The sequence below is a fragment of the Panthera tigris genome, chromosome D4, assembly GCF_018350195.1.
Source record: "Panthera tigris isolate Pti1 chromosome D4, P.tigris_Pti1_mat1.1, whole genome shotgun sequence".
NCBI classification, from domain to species: domain Eukaryota; kingdom Metazoa; phylum Chordata; class Mammalia; order Carnivora; family Felidae; genus Panthera; species Panthera tigris.
Window position 1 is genome coordinate 1753679 of NC_056672.1, and position 19568 is coordinate 1773246.

The 19568-nt window shown below is 51.3% G+C and overlaps 1 protein-coding gene across 1 annotated transcript in view; it reads left to right on the forward strand.

The window, feature by feature from the left end:
• The first annotated feature begins 17124 nt into the window (after positions 1 to 17124).
• The window catches only part of PTPDC1 (protein tyrosine phosphatase domain containing 1), a 64073-nt gene continuing 61629 nt past the window's right edge, over positions 17125 to 19568 (forward strand). The window contains exon 1 of the mRNA XM_042964313.1: positions 17125 to 17189. The gene's annotated coding sequence lies outside the window, so the exon portion shown is untranslated. The remainder of the gene's footprint in view (positions 17190 to 19568) is intronic.

Here is a 19568-nt window from a genome sequence, read left to right on the forward strand (position 1 = left end):
TGCCCGCCCCCGTGCGGGCAGCAGGAGGCGGGCCACCTCCTCCACATGGGGCCTCCTCTGCTGCTCCCACTCCCTCACACTTGTCTGCCGGTAAAGAACAGAGAGGCCCCGACTGGCTGTTCTGGCTGTTCGTTTTCTGTAAGCAGAGAGTTGCAAGTATGGCCACAGAATGCATTAGTTTCGGAATGAATTTCGTGAGTGACATGTGGTCCCTGGGGGTTATCTATTGCAGAATTTATTAAATCCCAGCGTTATCAACCAGGGGTTTTTCAAAATGTAGACTTTGTTAGAAATGTAAATCCTCAGGGGTGCCTGGGGAGCTCAGTCGGTTAGGCGTCTGACTCTAGATTTCGGCTCAGGGCATGATCTCGCAGTTTGTGAGTTTGAGCCCCACGTTGGGCTCTGTGCTGACAGTGTGGAGTCTGTTTGGGATTCTCTCTCCCCCCTTACCCTTCACTTGCTCTCTCTCTCTAAGTAAATAAATAAACTTTAAAAAATTAAAAAAAAACAGAAACATAAATCCTCAGGTCCCGTCCTAGAACCGTGTGTTATGGACTGAATGGTTGAGTCCCCTCAAAATTCATATGTTGAACTCCTAATCCCGATGTGATGATGTTAGGAGGTGGGACTTTGGGAGGAGATCTGGTGACTTTGTAAGAGAGGGCCCAGAGAGCCCCCTCGTGCCCTCCACCATGTAAAGATACAACAGGAAGTCTGCAACCCAGAAGAGGGTCCTCACGTGACCCACTGGCACCCTGATCTCAGAGCCCCCGCCTCCAGAACCATCAGGAAGGAATGTGTGTTGTTGAGGCTGCCCTGTCTGTGGTGCTTGGTTACAGCAGTCCATGCTGGCTGAGACACTGCACGTCCCTGAATGCCCAGCGGTCACGTCTTACCAAGTCCTCGGTGAATCAGGTGCACACTCAGATTGAATACCGATCTGCCTTGCTCCTGCTGGACACGCTTCTGCAGCAATAAGGCACCGTGTAGCCCCACTTGCATACCTTGAAAGCCAGGGGCTCACTACCTAAATTAGGTTTGGTCATCAAAAGCTCTTTCTTGTATTGAGTCAAAATCTGTCGCTGTGTCCTGAACCCGCGTCTCCATTCTGCCCCTGGGAGGCACTTAGAAAATAAGTGTATTCTGCTGATGTCCTTTCTCTGGCCACTGGCGCTCCCAGATGGCTCCAGGTCTGGGGGCTCTGCCCAGGCAGCCAGAGGCCCCAAGCAGGGGTGCTGTGTGAACTTCTTGCCTTGCTGCCTATAGACTCCAGTGCCTCCTCCGAAGTGGGCAGTGATCAAAGTGGGACACAGGGCACCTGGGATGTCCACCTTTCCCCTCGCCAGCTCTCGCTCAGGTGGGCATGTCCCAGTGGCTCCAGAGCTGTGCCCTCAAACCTGCCTGGGCCTTCCTTTGCTGTGTCCTCACTGGAGGCCCCTGTCAGTTACCCGATTCTGTCCTAGCACGGCTGAGGCTGAGGCTGTTTTCTCTCGGCATCAGACGGTCTTTGTGTCTTTGCCTCTGTGGCTCATCTGTGGCTCATCATGGCTCGTCATGGCTCTTACGGCTGCTGGAGGTTCACACACCCTGGCTCCCAAGTGCAGGAGATGTGCAGGAGGGGGGCTCAGGAAGGAAAGAGGCTGCAGATTTGAGTGGCAGAAAGGGGCCAAGGTGGTGAGAGATGGAGGTCAGAAGGGCCTGGGGGGGGAGGGGGCCATGCAGCATTGGGAGTGACACGAGCCAGGTCAGGTTTGGGGAGCCCCTCTGTTCGCTGGATTCGGTGACAAGTGCCAAGGGGGTGTCCTCAGAGGATGAGTGAGGAAGGGCATTTCTGGCCCAGGGAACAGGCCTGGCAACGTTCAGAGGAGAAAGGAAGGAGCAGGACCTGGTGGGAAGCTGTACCTCACTCTATGAGATTCGGACCCCGATTCTTTCTTCATTACAAGCAGCTTCCAGGAGCACCGGTGTCCTCCTGCCCGGTCCACATTGGCTTTGAGTGGTCGAGGCTGGACTCCATCTGTCCAGCTGGCCTCAGGCTGGAGGCGCATCCCCGCCTGGGACTCCAGACTCGGGTGGGGTGTGAGCCGGGGCCATGGTTTCATTCTGTGCCATCAACCAAAGTTCACATGACCAGCTGGCTGTCAGGGGCTCAGCTGGTGGAGATGCCAACTCTGGTCATAAGGAGAAATGAGCGTTTGGAAAAATACAATCTGCCCCAACCAGGGAGCCTGACCAGGTCTGGGGGTAGCGGGGACGAGGGACAGAGCATGGGCCTGATGGGCAAGCAGACTACAAGGTCAAGTCCAGTGGCCCCCAAATGTCTTTTTTAGCTGGTTTGGGAAAGCCAGGCTCCAGTCGGACCCCAGGCATCAGAGAAGGCTGCCCTAACAAAGTGCCACGGATCGGCGGCTTTGACAACAGAAACAGATGCTCTCAGTCCCGCGATGCAGGCGTGGGCAGGGCTGGTGTCCCCTGAGGCCTCTCTCCTGGTGTGTAGATGCCATCCTCTCCCCGTGTCGCCCCTCCAACCCTCTGCGTGTGTCTGTGTCCTGATCTCCTCTCCTCAGTCATGTTGGGCTAGGGCCCACCCTCCCAACCCCATTAGAACCAATCACATCTCAAAGACCCTACCTCCAGATAGTCACATTGAGGTACCAGGGGTTAGGGCTTTGACGCAGAAATACTTTGAACTGAGAAAAATGAAAACAACACATAACAAACTATGCGAGGCGCCCCTACAGTAGTGCAAACAGCATTGGATGCTCTGCAAGTGGGCATGGAGGGAAACGCATTAACCAAGTGCCACAGACTGTGTTGATCTGCCCAGTATAGATACCGTATCTGGGGCAGCAGGTGACATCGGAGCCACCACCTGCCCACAGTCCTTCGAGAGCTTCTGCACAGGCCCAACCGCCGAGTTAAGTGGGGAGGCTTCATTCAGGGCTGTGATGGTGGCATTCATTTCTTTAGTGCCCAGGGACGGAGTGCTGCTTCCCTGTTCCGCGGGGAGTGGATGCTCCAGGGGCTGCCATCAGCCCTCAGGGAAGAAGGGTCAGGGAGCTGATGTGGGGGGTACCGCTTGCGGGGGAGGGGTCTGTGCACCCTCCAGGCCTCTGGGAGGCCATGACTGGACCCATCACCCCCCATGCTGCCCCACACGTTCAGTCCCTGGGAATCAGCCTCAGTGCAGACACGGAAAATACACTTCTTTTCCCCCGGTGCATGGTCACTTTAGCAAGCGGACTGAGGTCCCTTTGGGAGACGTGGGTGAGAATACGTGTGTGAATCCGCAGGATCCGCATGGGGTCGTCTCTCGAGGGATTCGGGGCCAGTGAACCGACTCTCCATTGTGGCACTTCAAGCCCGGTTTTTGGCCACCAGACCTAGAGGGTTTTTTTGGTTTCGTTTTAATTTTTTTTAAATGTATATTTATTTTTGAGAGAGAGACACACACAGAGTGCAAACAGGGGAGGGGTGGAGACACACACACACACACACACACACACACACACACACACACACACACAGACACACACAGAATCCGAAGCAGGCTCCAGGCTCTGAGCCGTCAGCACAAAGCCCGACGCGGGGCTCCAACTCACGAACTGTGAGATCATGACCTGAGCTGAAGTCGGATGCTTAACTGACAGACACCCAGGCGCCCCGCTCCCTAGGTTTCTGACCCGCATTAGCAAAATCTTGAAAATCTTCCAGCATTGAAACTGCGTCCTCCTGGGTCACCTCCCCATGTTCCCTGGGATCATGCTCAGGTCTGACCTAAACCACGGGCCTAGAGGCAACAGGGAGTGGTTGGGGTGGGCCTTGAAAAGGATGAGTATCCCTTTTTGAGGCACTTGCCCAGGCTTCCCGATATCAAGGGTGTTAAGCAGAAGCAGCTGTCTCCTTCGACAGCAAACAAGCTGTTTCCCTGGCGGTGGAGGCTCAGAATGATTTGCCGGTCCAGTATTGTCAGTTTCATCTGGGTCCAACCAGATTTCTCCATTCCCAGTGTCTCCATTTCCAAGTTTCAAGATTCCGTTCCTTCCCGATCAATACCCTAACTTTCACAGGGGAAGCTCGGCAAGACTGAATCTGGCTGCCGAAATCTAGCACCCTGCACAGCTAAACAATGTGCCTGATTTCCAGCTTCAGGGGCTGTCTTGGACCCTCTCTGGTTTTCAGAAAAGGCTTCAACTGATTATTTTTAAATTTTTTTTCCTAACATTTATTTATTTTTGAGACAGAGAGAGACAGAGCATGAACAGGGGAGGGTCAGAGAAGAGAGACACAGAATCTGAAACAGGCTCCAGGCTCTGAGCTGCCGGCACAGAGCCCGACGTGGGGCTCGAACTCACGGACCGCGAGATCATGACCTGAGGTGAAGTCGGCCGCCTAACCGACTGAGCCACCCAGGCGCCCTTACATTTTTTTTTAATGTTTGTTTATTTTTGAGATAGAAAGAGACAGAGCATGAACAGGGGAGGGTCAGAGAGAGGGAGACACAGAATCTGAAACAGGCTCCAGGCTCTGAGCTGTCAGCACAGAGCCCGACGCGGGGCTCGAACTCGCGGACCACAAGATCACGCTCCGAGCCGAAGTCGGACGCTTAATCGACTGAGCCACCCAGGCACCCCGACTTCAACTGATTATTAACACACCCGAGCTTCTTGTTTTCTCTCTGCAAGAGCTCAGGTGCCCCCACCGCTGCTGTAACAGTCAAGCACAAGGTCACTGGGATCATAACCCATCGCTGTGGTCCATGGTGCCTCACGGTCACTAGCTCCTGCTTTCCCTTGGTGAGAAGCTCAGCACTGTGCATGATCCTGAGGGTACCGCTAAACCAACCCCCGAATTCCATCTGTGCAGGTCTGCTTCCCAGGACCAGTCCCAGAACCAGTTCTGTATCAGTTTGGATCCAAGCAAGGGTCAGAAACCACACAGTGATTTCAACGGAAAGTTTAGTCTAAGGAATTATGAAGCTTTGATTAGGGAATAATATAAAGGTGGAAAGAGATCTCTAAAGGGAACCTGTCAGCTGGATAAACAAACTGGGGTTCATCACAGGAAGAACACGCACGCCACATCGTTCTTGTGCGCAGCACACACAGGGGAGAGCAGACTTGGAAGGAGCCTGCTTCCCAAACCTAGGGCTCAGACATTGTTGGGGAGGTGCAGTGTGTGATTTTGCTGGCTGCCTGGACAGAGCCGGTCCACAGTCTCTGGCAGCAGGAAAAGACCCTCTGAATTTGCCTCCTCACAGACAAGACAGCACACGGTCTCCAGTGCATGGGGTTCATGTTGGAAGAGTTGCAGCCACATGGCCACCAGGCCAGTCCCCGAGGCAGTAAGGTCGTGAGGGACACATGCTCCAGGGCTCTGGGCTTGTGGCTGGGGCAGAGCACCACTGGGGGTTCCCAGGGGGTGTGGCAGAAGACAGAAAAAGCCAGATACAGCATGTGGCTATCAAGGGGAGGGACCCCTTGCCCCTGCACTGGCCCCTAGTGCCGGCTGCTGACAATTCTGGTCATCACACCCTGCAAAGGTGAAATGCCGATGGATCCCAGGCTGTCACAGAGGAGGTGCTCCTGGGGCAACCCTGGAGCTCAGGGGCATATATAGATCTGGCTCATGCCACAGTGTAGACACCACACCAGTGTTTATCAGCAGGTGAATGGATGAACACAGTGGGGCACGTCTATGCAGCGGGAAACACCACTCAGCCATAACAAGTAGCCTATCACTGGCACACGCACCACACACGTATGTCGCAAGGACATTTTTCTGAGAGCCGCAGACACAGAAGGGCCCATGGCACGTGACTCTGTTTGTAGGAAAGACTACTCTACCGGTAGAGTAGGAAAGAGTCTACCGGCAAAGCGTCAGCTGGATGGGGCTCCCGGGGGAAGTCACTGCCAAGGCGCACGCGCAACTTTCTGGGATGATGGGGATGTTCTGTTTTTACAGTTGTGCTGGGTAAGTGGATGTACCCATCTTTCAAAACTCATAAAGCTCTACACTACGGTGGGTGCGTATTTTTTATGTAAGTCATGCCGCAATAAAGCTATTTTTCAAAAGTTAGTGGGAAACTATGGCCTCTCAATGAAAGCAGGATTATTAAGAATTCAAACCGTCAGATGTTGGGGAGAGGACCCCCACCAGCTGAGGGGCTGGCTGACAATGGAGTACACACACACGATGGGGAGACCACTGCAGATGTCGGCTGTGGCTTCAGGACCAGTTGTCCACACGAACGGGTTTCTTGTTGGCTGTTCTGGGGTGTGTGTGGAAACCCGGTTTTGCCACCTCCTCCACCTGTTGTTTAGTCAGCAGCTTTGACGGTGATTCATTTCCATTATCTTTGGGGTCACAGAATTTCCAGTAGGACTTTCAGCCAGAACAGGAATGACCATTCAGACGTTATTATGGGGCGAAATGGGACTTTGCGGTCCCCTCCCGGGGGTGAGAGTCAGAGGATCCCCCACGAAGCATGACTGCATCCTGTTGGAAGCGCATGAGGCTTCTGTCCTCTGCTGAGCGTGACTGTAAACGCAGATGGTGGGAGGTAGGGATGCTGGGCGCTACAGGGGCTGCGACGATGCTTGACTGCACGGGTTATGGCTGTTGTCATTGAGGTCCACACCTGCCTTGCTGCGCTTTGCCTTTGGCTGCTGGAGCCGAGTGTCTCAAGTCTGTGTTTCCTAGGGTCACCTGACAGCTGGCTTCTGGTCCTGAGGATGGGGAGCACTGGCAGGAGACACGAAGCTGCAGAGGGAAGACAGCTCGAGGTAGCTCTGCGGGTGGGAGAGGTGTGGCTGTGCCCCAGGGGACCCAGGCAAGGGCAGGGGCGGGGAGGGGGGGGTGGGGCCTGGTTATCACTCCTTCCTTTTTGCTCTTCTGTACCTTCTTCGTCGTTTGTAACCAAGTCTCTGTATACATTTTTCTGTTTAAATACCTAGTAGAGTTTCTGTTTCCTTGCCCAGACTGTGACAAATACAATAATCCTAGTATCAAAAACACTGGTGTGGCGTAGCACAGTAAGCACAGCAGCCTTGCCCAGGGGGTAGGTGGAGACAGGGTAATCACCTGATACCATTTACACGGTGGTTTTAAAGTATTTGCTTAGCAAAAAGGGTGAGCGCTCTAGATAAATGAAGGAAGGGCCCGGAAGGAGGAACGGCTCAGCGAGCACCCCCAGCATCTCCCCACCTCCAGAGAATTCATTTCTGGTCCCAAATCTGCATCCCCTCCTCAGCAAATCAAAGCCCTGAAGTTAAGGGTACCACTGTCTCAGAAGGCGATGTTTTGGCTCAGTTCCTCAGGACCCTCTCATTCTAGGCCCTATTCAAAGATTCCTTCCCCCACCCCCCGCCCTGCTATTTCCCCTGAGGGCAGATCCAGAAAAGATTGCTGTCTTTACCCTGCTGCTGCTTTCAGTGAGATTGGCTGGTCTTCCCTGGCTAAAAGGAAATGTGCTTTCTTTCCAAGTGCTCTGGAACTTTCCTGAGCCCTCTGGTGCTCCTGTGTGCCTCCCCCCTCCCCCCCCTGCCACCCCACTCCTGGCTTCCCAGGGCCCCCAACATAACTGTCAGGCCATGACATAGAAGGTGCACAGAAGTTAGAAAAGTGCAGAGACAAAGGATTTAAATAAGAAACAGTGCCTCATAACATATTATGTCCAGAATATCATAGAAAATCAACAGTTAAGCCAAGATCCAGGAACATCTCCACTTCATCGAGAAAAGACAATCAACAGAAGTCAACACTGAAAGGATGCAGATGTCGGAATTATCTGGCAAGGATTAAAAAAAATTTTTTTTAACGTTTATTCATTTTTGAGAGACAGAGCACAAGTGGGGGAGGAGCAGAGAGAGCACGACACAGAATCCAAAGCAGGCCCCAGGCTCTGAGCCGTCAGCACAGAGCCGGACGCGGGGCTTGAACTCATGGACCGTGAGATCATGACCTGAGCTGAAGTTGGATGCTTAACTGACTGAGCCACCCAGACGCCCTTTATCTGGCAAGGACTTTAATATAGCCATCACAAAAATGCTCCAAAGAGCAAATACGAACATGCTTGCAACAAATGAAGAAATAGAAAGTCTAAGTAAAGAAATAGAAGATGTAGAGAAGAATAAGAGGAAAATTTTAGAAGTGAAAAATACAAATGAAAACCTCAATGGATGGACACAATGGAAAATGGAGAGGAGAGGAAAGAATCAGCGAAGTTGGAGGTAGAATAAAAGAAACTACCCAACCTGAGCAAGAACAAATAGACTTGAAGAATAAACGAACAGAGCTCGCATATCCTGTCGAACAATAACAAAAATCACATGCTGAGACTTCAGAGTCTCAGAAGGAGGGGAGGAAGCAGGTGGCCTGAAAGATTTTCAGGGAAATCACTGCTGATAATTTCCCAAATTTAGCAAAAGACATAAACCCGCAGATTAAAGAAGTCGAGGATAAACAGGATCCACCCAGTGAAACCCACACCAAACACCACAGTCAAACTGAAAAGGTATCTGAATCCGCAAGACAAGTGAGTGACCCCTTGCCTGTAGAGCAAACAAGCCGCGGACAGCAGAGTCGGCGTCAGAAACCGCGGCGGCCAGAAGGAAGCCACGCGGTGCGCTCCAAGCTCGGACAGAGGACCACTGTGAACCCAGAATCCTACACCCCGTGGGGATAGCCCTTGGGAATAAAGAGAAGAGCGAGACCTGCTCAGAAAGGAGAAGTTCAGTGGGTCGCCAGCAGACCCACTCTGAGAGAGCTCGAGACTGAAGCCGACAAAGGAAAGATTTTGAAAGATCAGGAAGGAAGGGGGAGAAATACAGTGAGAGTACCAGCAACCCCAGTAGACTCTGCCTCTTACCTTGAGCCCCCGCATCGTGCTGGACAGTTGAAACAAATCAGTGTTCCCTGGAGTCTACCAGGGATCAGGGACGCGGGGGGAGGCGTGCCGTGTCCTGGGGGGGGGGTGTGGGGAGGGGGGTTCCCAGGCAGTGCATACTTGATCAAACCGCCTACAAACAGTCCTGATACGGCAGTGAGCAATGCATGTAACTGTCTGTTAACGGAATACAAGAAATGTAAGAATCCGGACACAAAAGTCAACGGAAAGACGTCCACCGGCAGAGAAGATCGTAAACCCTCCTTTTTGCTCCCATTAATGTGGCAGTAGAGTACAGAGGGGAAGAGATCCGTCTGGTCCACTCAAGTCCCAGGCTGTACCATCCGCTCTCAGCCAGCCGGGGTCCAGGTGGTCCCAGAAACCTCCAGGGAGACGTGGGTTCTTCCTGCTCTCCACCCCACCCCACCCCCTCGCGTTGGCCTCCACACCACCGACTCCATCAAAACTCTAGCATCTGTTTTTAGAGAAAGGTTTTCTCCCCATTTTCTGTTCTGAACATACACTTTGACCCAAGCTCCCACCTTGCAACATCAGAAAAAAGCTCTGTTTGCAGCCTCTTTCATCTGCTGTTAACATGAATTAGGTTGTAAATTAATCAACAAAGTCACTGGTTAATTGGCTTTCATTTCTTCCAGAAATGTCAGGAGAAATGATATTTTTCAGAGCTTAAAATGCATTCCCCAGCCAGAAACACTGGGCTACATAAGAAGGTTTCCTCCTAGGCCAGATGAGGGTGAAACGGGGCAGACAGATTTTTCTTGCGGCCCCCACTTCCTTGGTGGCGGTCTGTTCACAGGGACAGGGCAAGAGTCGTGCCCTGGAGGACCTGGCTTATCGCCGCGTCCTGTCACTAACGAGTTGTGGGAACTTGGACAAGTCAACGCCGTGAGCCTGGTCTGTAAAGTGCATACAAATCTACCCCATTTGACCTTTGCAAAAAATTCCTTGTAAAATGCAGCATATCACAATGATACATTCCTTTTCAGGGGCTGGAACATACGGAGAAGTGCAGGAAGGTTGGAGAACCAAGCTGAATCATGAAGGAGGAAAGGAAAGGCGGTATTTTCGGCCAGAAGAACAAGGTGGCAAAGGTGAGGGAGGGCGGGGCAGATCCAGAAAACTGCTCAGAGTTTGCACAGCCAGGTTTAAGGACTGAGGGAAATGGGGGATGGGGGGAGGTATTGGAGCAGGCAGGGCAAGGTCAGGAAGCCCTTCTGGTGTCACCCGAGGGAGTGTGGCCTTGGAGGATGTAGGGAGCCATCAAGGCATTTGGAGAGGGCGAGACCAGGTCTGTTGTGTGAGAGCTCCCTGGGAGTGGGGCACAGAGGAGGGACCTGGCACAGACTAGGCTGGAAGACCCCCCCCCGCCCCCGCCGGGGCCAGGCATGTCAAGAACCCAACCGGGGGCTGTTGTACTGTGACCGAACGTCAGGTGGAGCGTCCAACTTCGGCTCAGGTCACGATCTCGTGGTTTGTGAGTTCGAGCCCCACGTAGGGCTCGCTGCTGTCAGCCTGTCAGTCCAGAGCCTGCTTCAGATCTTCTGTCCCCCTCTCTCTGCCCTTCCCCTGCTTGCACTCTCCCCAAAAATAAATAAATATTTTTAAAAAGTGGCTGAAAACCCTGCCCATAGGAAGAGATCTTAGTTTTACAATGAGCTAAAGTAACTTTAGGGCAACTCAGGGGGCTTCTGCACAGGCCCTCAGCTCCAACCTGGGTAGCTGCCTGTTCTGCAGAGTAGACACATTCTTTCCCTGCCTTCGTCCCTCCCTCTCCCTGAGAAGATGCTCCCAGTGTGTTACTGGGGTCGCTGCCTTGCAGCTGATATGGAACACACTCTACATCCAGTGGTTTTCAAACTCCCCACCCTCATTCCTCAGGATTTTTTATAAAAGAAAACCAAACAGGGAACCCCAATATTAAAAGCACATTTTATTTATTTTTTAAGTTTATTGATGTATTTTGAGAGACACAGTGCACTGCCAGCACAGAACCCGACACGGGGCTCAAACTCACAAAAACACAGGATCATGACCTGAGCTGAAACCAAGAGTTGGATACTCAACCGTACATTTTAAAGGCTCTTCAGACGGTTTAAATTTTTTGTTTACATTTATTTTTGAGAGACAGAGAGAGACAGAGCACAAGTGGGGGAGGGGTAGAGAGAGGAGACACAGAATCAGAATCAGGTTCCAAGCTCTGAGCTGTCAGCACAAGGCTTGACGTGGGACTTGAACCCACAAACTACAGAGATCATGACCTGAGCTGAAGTCGGACGCTCAACCAACTGAGCCACTCAGGAGCTCTGGCTCTTCAGTTTAAATCTTCATCTTGCACAGTTCAGTTTGAAAAGTCTGATTCCCAATGATCTCTGCTAAGAATTCAGCTGCTTTCCAGGACGGGTCATTCTCTACAACCTGTCCACTGCTCACAATGCTTGAGGTCAGGGATCTCCGTCCACATCCAACCTACGATCTCTTTTGTCTGGTTAAGCCCATTGCTTTTGGTTCTTGTCCTTATTAGAATCAGATCAATTTCTTGCTATAAGTTTACACAATAACAGTTTATGCCTTTAAACCTATGGTTGGACTATTTCAAACACATGGATAAAAAATTTAAAATATGGTTGTCCAGATGTTTCCAAATCTCAACCAACAATTATCATTTCTCATTGGTTTCCCCGTGCCTCTGAACTAGAGACCAAAGTTAAACTGGCCAGCAGGTCCTGTGTGATACAGGTCCTGCCTGCCTTTTCAGCCTCGTGCTCCCATCTCCCCTAGTCGGCCACCGCTCCTCCCCTGCCATTCTGGGCTTCTCTGCATTTCTGGGATGCTCCAGGCCTTGTTTTCACTAACTGCTTCTTTGTGACGGTGCATAAATTGACATACAATTCAAGATCAAGGGCAGAAGTGGGGTCAGGATCTTCCACTTGGGTCTTAAGTTCCTTCATCTGTAAAATGAGAAGGGTGAACCGGACCGGGTTGGACACCAAGAATGGGATCCCATGATTCCCAGGGAGCCTCAGAGACCTGCATGGCTCAGTGAGCTAGGAGAACGGAACTTTGGCCCATGAGAAGCTACAACAGGAATAAATCTTCACCAGGCTCTCACTCACCAGGCTCACGTTTCCCTAGTTCCTTAACGAGGTAGGTGCTGTTGACCTACTTTACCATCGCCATTTTCAGGTAAGGAAATAGTCCACAGAGAACTGAGATAGGACCCTTAAAGCAGACCTGGGGATTAGAAGCAAAATGAAACCAAAACCATGTTTCTTTGCTTTTAAATGGAATTATATGAATTTAATAATGTAACCAGGGCTGTCCAGTTAATAGGCTGGGTGGCAGGGCAGGGGAAGAAGTGTATTCTTGCTTTCAGATACCTTTCAAAACATGATCCACCCGGGGAGGGGGATAATAGTACGCAGACTTCTTTTTTTTTTTTTTTTTAACGTTTATTTATTTTTTTTGAGACAGAGACAGACAGAGCATGAATGGGGGAGGGGCAAAGAGAGAGGGAGACACAGAATCCGAAGCAGGCTCCAGGCTCTGAGCTGTCAGCACAGAGCCTGGTGCAGGGCTCGAACTCACACACCGTGGTGACCTGAGCTGAAGTCGGACGCTTAACCGACTGAGCCACCCAGGCGCCCCAGTATGCAGCCTTCTGATAAAGTTGGTAACCAGTGGAGTAGTTGCTTCATAAAGTACCTCAAAACCCACGAGGATCTAAGAAAACCTGACATATGGCGTGCGCGGTGGTAATTAGCTGCCATGGGCGGGAGTGCAGTTGTCAGAAAGCAGGAGGAGCAGGCCCCACACTGCTGCCCTCACTTAGAACACCCTTTCTCTTTTAAAAATTCAGTCTTGGGGCGCCTGGGTGGCTCAGTCGGTTGAGCGTCTGACTCCGGCTCAGGTCACGATCTCGCGGTTTGTGAGTTCGAGCCCCACATCGGGCTCTGTGCTGACAGCTCAGAGCCTGGAGCCTGCTTCCGATTCTGTGTCTCCCTCTCTCTCTGCTCCTCTCCTGCTCACGCTTAGTCTCTCTCTGTCTCTCAATTATAAATAAACGTTAAGAAAAAAAATTTTTTTTTAAATAAAAAAAATAAAAATTCAGTCTTGATTGTTCTATTTAGTAAGGACTGGCTTACTTGCACGAGTACCCACATGGAGCCCTTCCCAGCCTCCCCTCGATAACGCACATTAATAATAAAAACGGTGCACTGCAACTGACTTCCTACTCCCCACCCACCATGCTTTCTAGTACCTTCTGTCTCCCACTGTATTGGTATGGTGGCCTGGTGGCTGCCTTTTGAGCAGATTTAATAAGCAGGCATCAGGCTCTCGCTGAACTTGAACATGCCAGACCCTGTGGCCACTAGGAATCCCAAGCAGCCTGTTTAGTTAAAGCCACATGGCTGGGGAAGTGAGCAGCTCGCTGACCATCTGTTGTCTTCCTTCTCCAGGGGCCGAGTTGAAGGAATGTGAAAGGTTAGTGAGCTCTCGCTGGCCCACATGGTCCTGCCCAATCTGTGGTGTAGGCCTTGTCCTCTTGGAAGATAAATGCCCACATGAAATGTGTCAGGGGTGCACATGCCTATACGGTGACCAGAGTTTCCTGTGAACTTACCAGAGGCTATAAGGGAATGTCAGAAAACAGCATGGGCTTTGTAATCAGACCGTTCAGGATTTTAGACCTTGATTCCTCCACTTAATTAGGTAACTCTGGTGCATCTCTGAGCTTCCTCTTCCTGTAAAATGAGGCAATGATAACATGTTTATCTTGTGGGGCTATCGTGAAGATGAACTGAACTAAGTGTAGGGAGCACGGAGCACAGACCGGCTGCTTTGATTGTTGGACTGTAACTAAGCTCCCTCTTCAATTCCTCTACGTTGGTTTCTTCAAACCATCAATCACTCATCCCATAAACACTCACTAAGTGCGTGAGAAGATGCCAGTGGCTAAGCTGCCGCCAGGGCAGGCAGGGCTGGGGGGGGAGCTGAGACAAGCAGGAGGATGGGGTGGGGACCCCACAGCGAGCAGGGCTCTGTGCTGAGAGCTGAGAATCGCTGGCAGACGAGCCCCAGCATCTGGATGTCGTCCTCACTTTTGCTTCTTCACTCACGCATTCATTCAAGAGACTTCAAGGCTCACAGGAGCTCTTGGAGACAGGCCAGCCGGGCTTGTGCCCCCACTTACTTCCCCCCTGCGGTGAGGATTAGCCACTTTCTCAACAGGAGCCTCCTGCCCCCGGCCTCAGTAGTACTGTTTTTGAGAGCGATGGGGTTGTGGCGAGATCACCTGCCCTCTTACTTATGGCCCGTTATGGTTTGGTCCTTGTCCCTGGTCCTCTGATCACGTTGATTTATTTGTGTTGTCAATTCTGTCACTAAGTATATCCTCTTACATCATGTTGTTATAGCACACTTCCATACAATTTCAGGAAAAAGTGGGTACCACTGGAAATTAAATTACTCAGAGAACCACATGATGAGGACATTCCACAGTGCTAATTTGTTCTCTCTTTCCCCCAAATCTGTGGCAACGAGTGACTCATCTTTAAAATAAAATAGCTCTAGAGTTGGTCATCTAGAATAACTCAAGGGAAAAAAAAAAAAAAACCCACAAAACCCTTGTCATGGCCTCCATCAAAGCAATCAATCTTACAGCACAATAAAAAAACTCCGAGAAGGTTGTCAGTTGAACATGGCATTAGAGTGAAATTGGATGGCAATCTTTGCACATATTACTCACAAAATTGTTTTGGTGGAACACCCCATCCAAACTGTCATAGAGAAATGATGTTGACATAGTCCAGACTTTCCCCAATAGTGCTGATTTAAAATACCGAGTATTTAATTTGGGGTTAGAAAGTATGATCAGAGTAAGTAAAGAATACATCTTTTCAGGGACTAAAATACAGTTATTCCGATCTAGTTCTGAGGTGTGAAAATGAAGTAATGAGACTTTATTGCGTTGGCTGAGGAAAACATCACACACATAACCCCTACCCTCGGTTGTGCTTTCCATGCAATTTTGTAAGCTTTTCGTGGACCCACAAGGCATCCCCCTTGCCTGCTCTCAGGTGGGGATGTTTGAACCCCTGACTTTCCCTCTCACTCCTGGTAGATGATGCTGGCTTAGCTTGAGTCAACTGCCCATCTGTTGGCTGGATGCCAATGGGTATCTAAATTAGGAATGGATTTGGATATTTGGATACCAGAGGGTATCTAAATGAGGAATACCACCAAGACTATACACAAAGTAAAGAAACCCCCAAATCAAGGAGGCAATGGCTGCAAGTGGCCATAGCGATGTGAAGTCCTTATGTGCATACATGACCAGTTACGTGCATACATGACCTGTCACGGCAGGGCACCACGTAATTATTATGTTCTTTTAGTCCTCTCTTCAAACCCAGCAGTCACATAAGCGACACCCTTTTGCCCTACATACTTTTGTACTGCTATTCCCTACACTTAGCTTGGTCCTCTCCAGTTCAATTTTCAAGACCCCCATTCAATTATCTCTTGAGGCCTTCTCTGATGACTCCCTACTTCTTCCTTGCCTCCCCTCCAGATTGGATACCCTTCTCACATGTTCCTACACCACCCAGGGTTGTCCTGATGAGTTCAGATTGTGTTCTGGTCTTTCTCCCCATAGACTGTGGGCTCCCTACAGGCAGATCAATGTCTAACTTTCCCCACTAATTGTCAAAGTTTAATGCAGCAACAATATTTGAGAGGTATTTATTTGTATATTTATTTTAGAGAGAGAGAAAGAGAAAGAGAGAGAGAGAGAAAAAATCTTAATCAGGTTCTACATTCAGTGCAGAGCCTGATGCAGGGCTCAATCCCACAACCCTGGGATCATACCTGAGATGAAATCAAGAGTCAGACACTCAACCCACTGAGCCACTCAGGTGCTCCTGGAGAGGCCTTTAAACCAGTCCGGTTACTTATTAATAAACCATAGTGTGGGCACTCTTCTCCCTTGGACAAACTTGAGGAAAATCAAGTTCAAGTTTCTCAACTCTCTTTTAGACTCTACTGTTCATCAAAAACGTTTCCTTTTACAATCTCACTGTATTGTTTTGGCACGGTAATATCTTTACGTTGGTGTATTATGTGAGGCCTGCTTCCTGAGCTGCAGAGAGGAGTGACCTTGTCAGAGCTGGGTGGCCTTGTTGATTTAACAACACAGACTTATATTACTTGGGCCCATGTGTTTGTAGCACTGTAGAGCCGCCCACACCAGATCATCTGGTGTACGGAAAAGCCATCTGCGTTCTAGTTTGCCATCCCTGATCAGCGGTGGTGCGGAGGTGATCATGCCTACCTCGCAGGGTTGTTGAGAATTAAATGGGAAGATGTATGCAAGCATCCAGCACAAGGTCAGCCGCAGAGCATGTGTTCGCCTAGTAAGTTGTTCACATCCAGGAGGACTTATTTCTAAGGAACTGTGTGATATAGGACCACCTGCACCGGTTTCAACACACACAACACACACAACACCCACCCACCCACCAGGACGTAGCATTCTTTCCCTCTTTTTTGGAAGGAGATTTCACCGCGGGCAGAAACGTGCTGAGACTCCATTTCCCAGCTGGGTGAGCTGCTAAGGTTAAGTGTGTAAGATGTGGGTAGAGGCTGTTGGAAGGGGCTTCTGGAAGGCCCGTCCTAAATTAAGGAGGTGACTGCCGGAGCTCCCCCAGATTTGCGGTCGGAAGCCAAGCCGTGAGGCCAGAGCGCAGAGAGCCTGGGCCCCTGGGGTCCCGAGCTCCCCTTGCTCTTGGAGGGGAGGCAGCCTTGCGATGAGGCTCGGGGTGTTGGGATTTGGGGGTTCTGCTACACGCAGGCGAACCCCATCCGCCGCGCGCTGGGGGAGCAGGTGCGGGCCCCTTGGGACACTCGTGGGCCAGTCGCGGCCGTCGGGGCGGGGTAGCTCGGGGGCGGGGCCCAGGTTCCGGCTCCCCGTCCCGCGGGCACAGGCTGGCCGAACCCGGGCCCTGCCTTCCCTTCCCGCTGCCGCCGACCTCCGAGTCTGGCCGGGAGGCGGCATCCCGCGGCCTTCCCGCGTTCCGCCGCCGCGTCCCAGGCCGCCTCGGGCTGCCATTGGCCGGCGCGCGTCACGTGCGTCGGCGGCGGGGGCGAGGCGGCGCGCGCGGCCCGGGAGCGGCCCAGAGCGCCTGCGCCGGCCGCGGCCGAGGTGGGCGCCGGCGGTTGTGTGGCGCCGGGCGGAAGCTGCCGGGCGGCTGCGGCGGCGTCCTTGGCGGGCGCGGGCGGCGCGGTGAGTGCGGGCGGGCGGCAGGCCTGGCGCGTCTCCTCCAGAGGCGGAGGTCGGCGCTGCGCTGCCGCAGCCCGGATCCCGACGCGTCGGCCGTTTGTGGGAAGCGCGTGAGGAGAGTGGGGACCGGGCGGGGGGCGGGGGTCGTTCCGCCGTCCGCGCGGGGAGGCCGAGGCTGGGATGGAAGCCCGCGTCCGCCACGGCGGTCCCGAGGCCCCTGGGCGCGACCCCGCCGCCGGCGACTTGGGACCGCGCCGCCTCCCGCCTGCTGGTGCGGGTGTCCCCAGGTGCGGGTGCCTCCCAGGTGCAGGTGTCCCGCCGGCGTCTGGGACGCCCCCTGGTGCGGGTGCTCCCTGGTCTGGTTCTCCCGGTCAGGTGCAGGTGCCTCCAGGTGCGGGTGCCCCAGGTGCCCCGGGTCCCGGGCCATCTTCAGGGGCTGCACCCCGGGCTTCGGCGGGGACCAGCTGCTGACCGGGCCTGGCGCCCTGCCTGGTCCGCGCGGTCTGGGAAGGTGCCTTGTCCTCCCTTCTCTCCTCCTTTCCAGTGTAGCGCTTCCTCCTGTGCTCCTCTGATCCTCATAAAAAAAATTCAGGCCCACGACAGTTACTTTAAAGGTAACATTGGACGCTATGAAAAGGGGTCTGAGAAGCACAGTTTCCCCGAGTGCAACCAGTGTGGCAGAATCACTTCCACACCCTGCCGAATCCCCTAGTGATGATGAAGTCTCCCCGGTGCTCCTCGGATAGATTGTTCAGGGTCCCAGCATTTAGGAAAATCTTGGGAGAGAAGGGGCTTGCACTTCAAAATTCCACTTGGAAGTCTGGAAATTATCCTGAGGACAAACCTTAAATCACAGTTCTCTTAAAGGCACATCTCATCCTTTTTCCGACTAAAACCGCTTCAACATCTGAAGATTTTCTTTAGCTTTAAAATAAGCAGCACGGTGGGTGTGAGAACGTGTACGTTGGAATGTTTCTTTGCTGGTGACTTTATCCGTTCTTTCTCACCTAAAGATACATTTCGGCCTCACCTAAAGATACATTTGATTTTTTTTAGTTTACTCATACATCTCCTGTTCTAAAATATGTAAGTTGAATAATCAAAACATTTCTCTGCAAAATATATTTTTTTAAGTTTTTATTTATTTTTGAGACAGAGAGAGAGCATGAGCAGGGGAGGGGCAGAAAGAGAGGGAGACACAGAACCCGAAGCGGGCTCCAGGCTCCGAGCTGTCAGCGCAGAGCCCGACGCGGGGCTTGAACTCACAGACTGCGAGATCATGACCTGAGCTGAAGTCGGACGCTCAACCGACTGAGCCACCCAGGCGCCCCACTTTGCAAAATATTGACTGTGTCATTTAGTGCACTTAATGTGTTGTTACTGAAAAAAATGGAGTATTTTTTGGTTCCCGTGGAGGCAACTTAGGGTAGAGAAAATAAAATGGGTTTTGGTTTAAGCAAGAACTCATATTTTAACCCCAGTTCTAACACTTTCCTGACCTTGGGCCCGTGACTTCCTGGCTGAGTCTCACTTTGCTCATCTTTAAGATGGGGACAGTGCCTCCAGGGTTTTATTTGGGACAGCATATGGAAGGGCCTGGTAGAGTACTAAGCACAACCAGTTTTGTCCTGTTCTCTTTCGCCTTCCCTGTTTTTAGAGATTAGTGCGTTCCCATACTGCTGTAATATTCCAGGTCATTTTCATTTCCAAAAAAGATGCAATTTATTTTTGAGGACCTACTGCATGCAAGGCATAAAAAGAAAAAATCGATAAGAATAATAATGAGCCATGGGGCGACCGGGTGACTTCGGCTCAGGTCATGGTCTCATGGTTCGTGGGTTCGAGCCCTGCGTCGGGCTCTGTGCTGACAGCTTGGAGCCTGGAGCCTGCTTCGGATTCTGTGTCTCCCTCTCTCTCTCTGCCCCTCTCCAACTCGTGCTCCTTCTCTCTCAAAAATGAAATAAAGACATTTAAAAAAATAACAATGAGCCACCTTTTAAATATTTTTGAGAGATCTGCAGGCATGGGCTATTTATTTAGCTCCTAATCATGCTTTCCTTTCTATGACTAAAATCATCCATTTGTTAATTCAGTAAATATTTATGAACAATTATTGGTGCCAGGCTTTGTGTTAGGTGGAGGGGATATACCAGTGAGGAAGGCAGACAGGGTCCCTGATCTTACAGAAATTATATGGGAAAAAAAATACAAGCAAATAAAAAAACAAAGGTAAGTACAGATTGTGATACATGAACAGTACAACTACAAAGTCTCTGAATGTTAGCATGATGAGGAAATGTGTTTCTCACTGAGTTTAATTTGTAACAAAATAGTGGTTGGGAAATTCTCTTAAACTCTTAAAGTCTCAATTAAAAGTACATT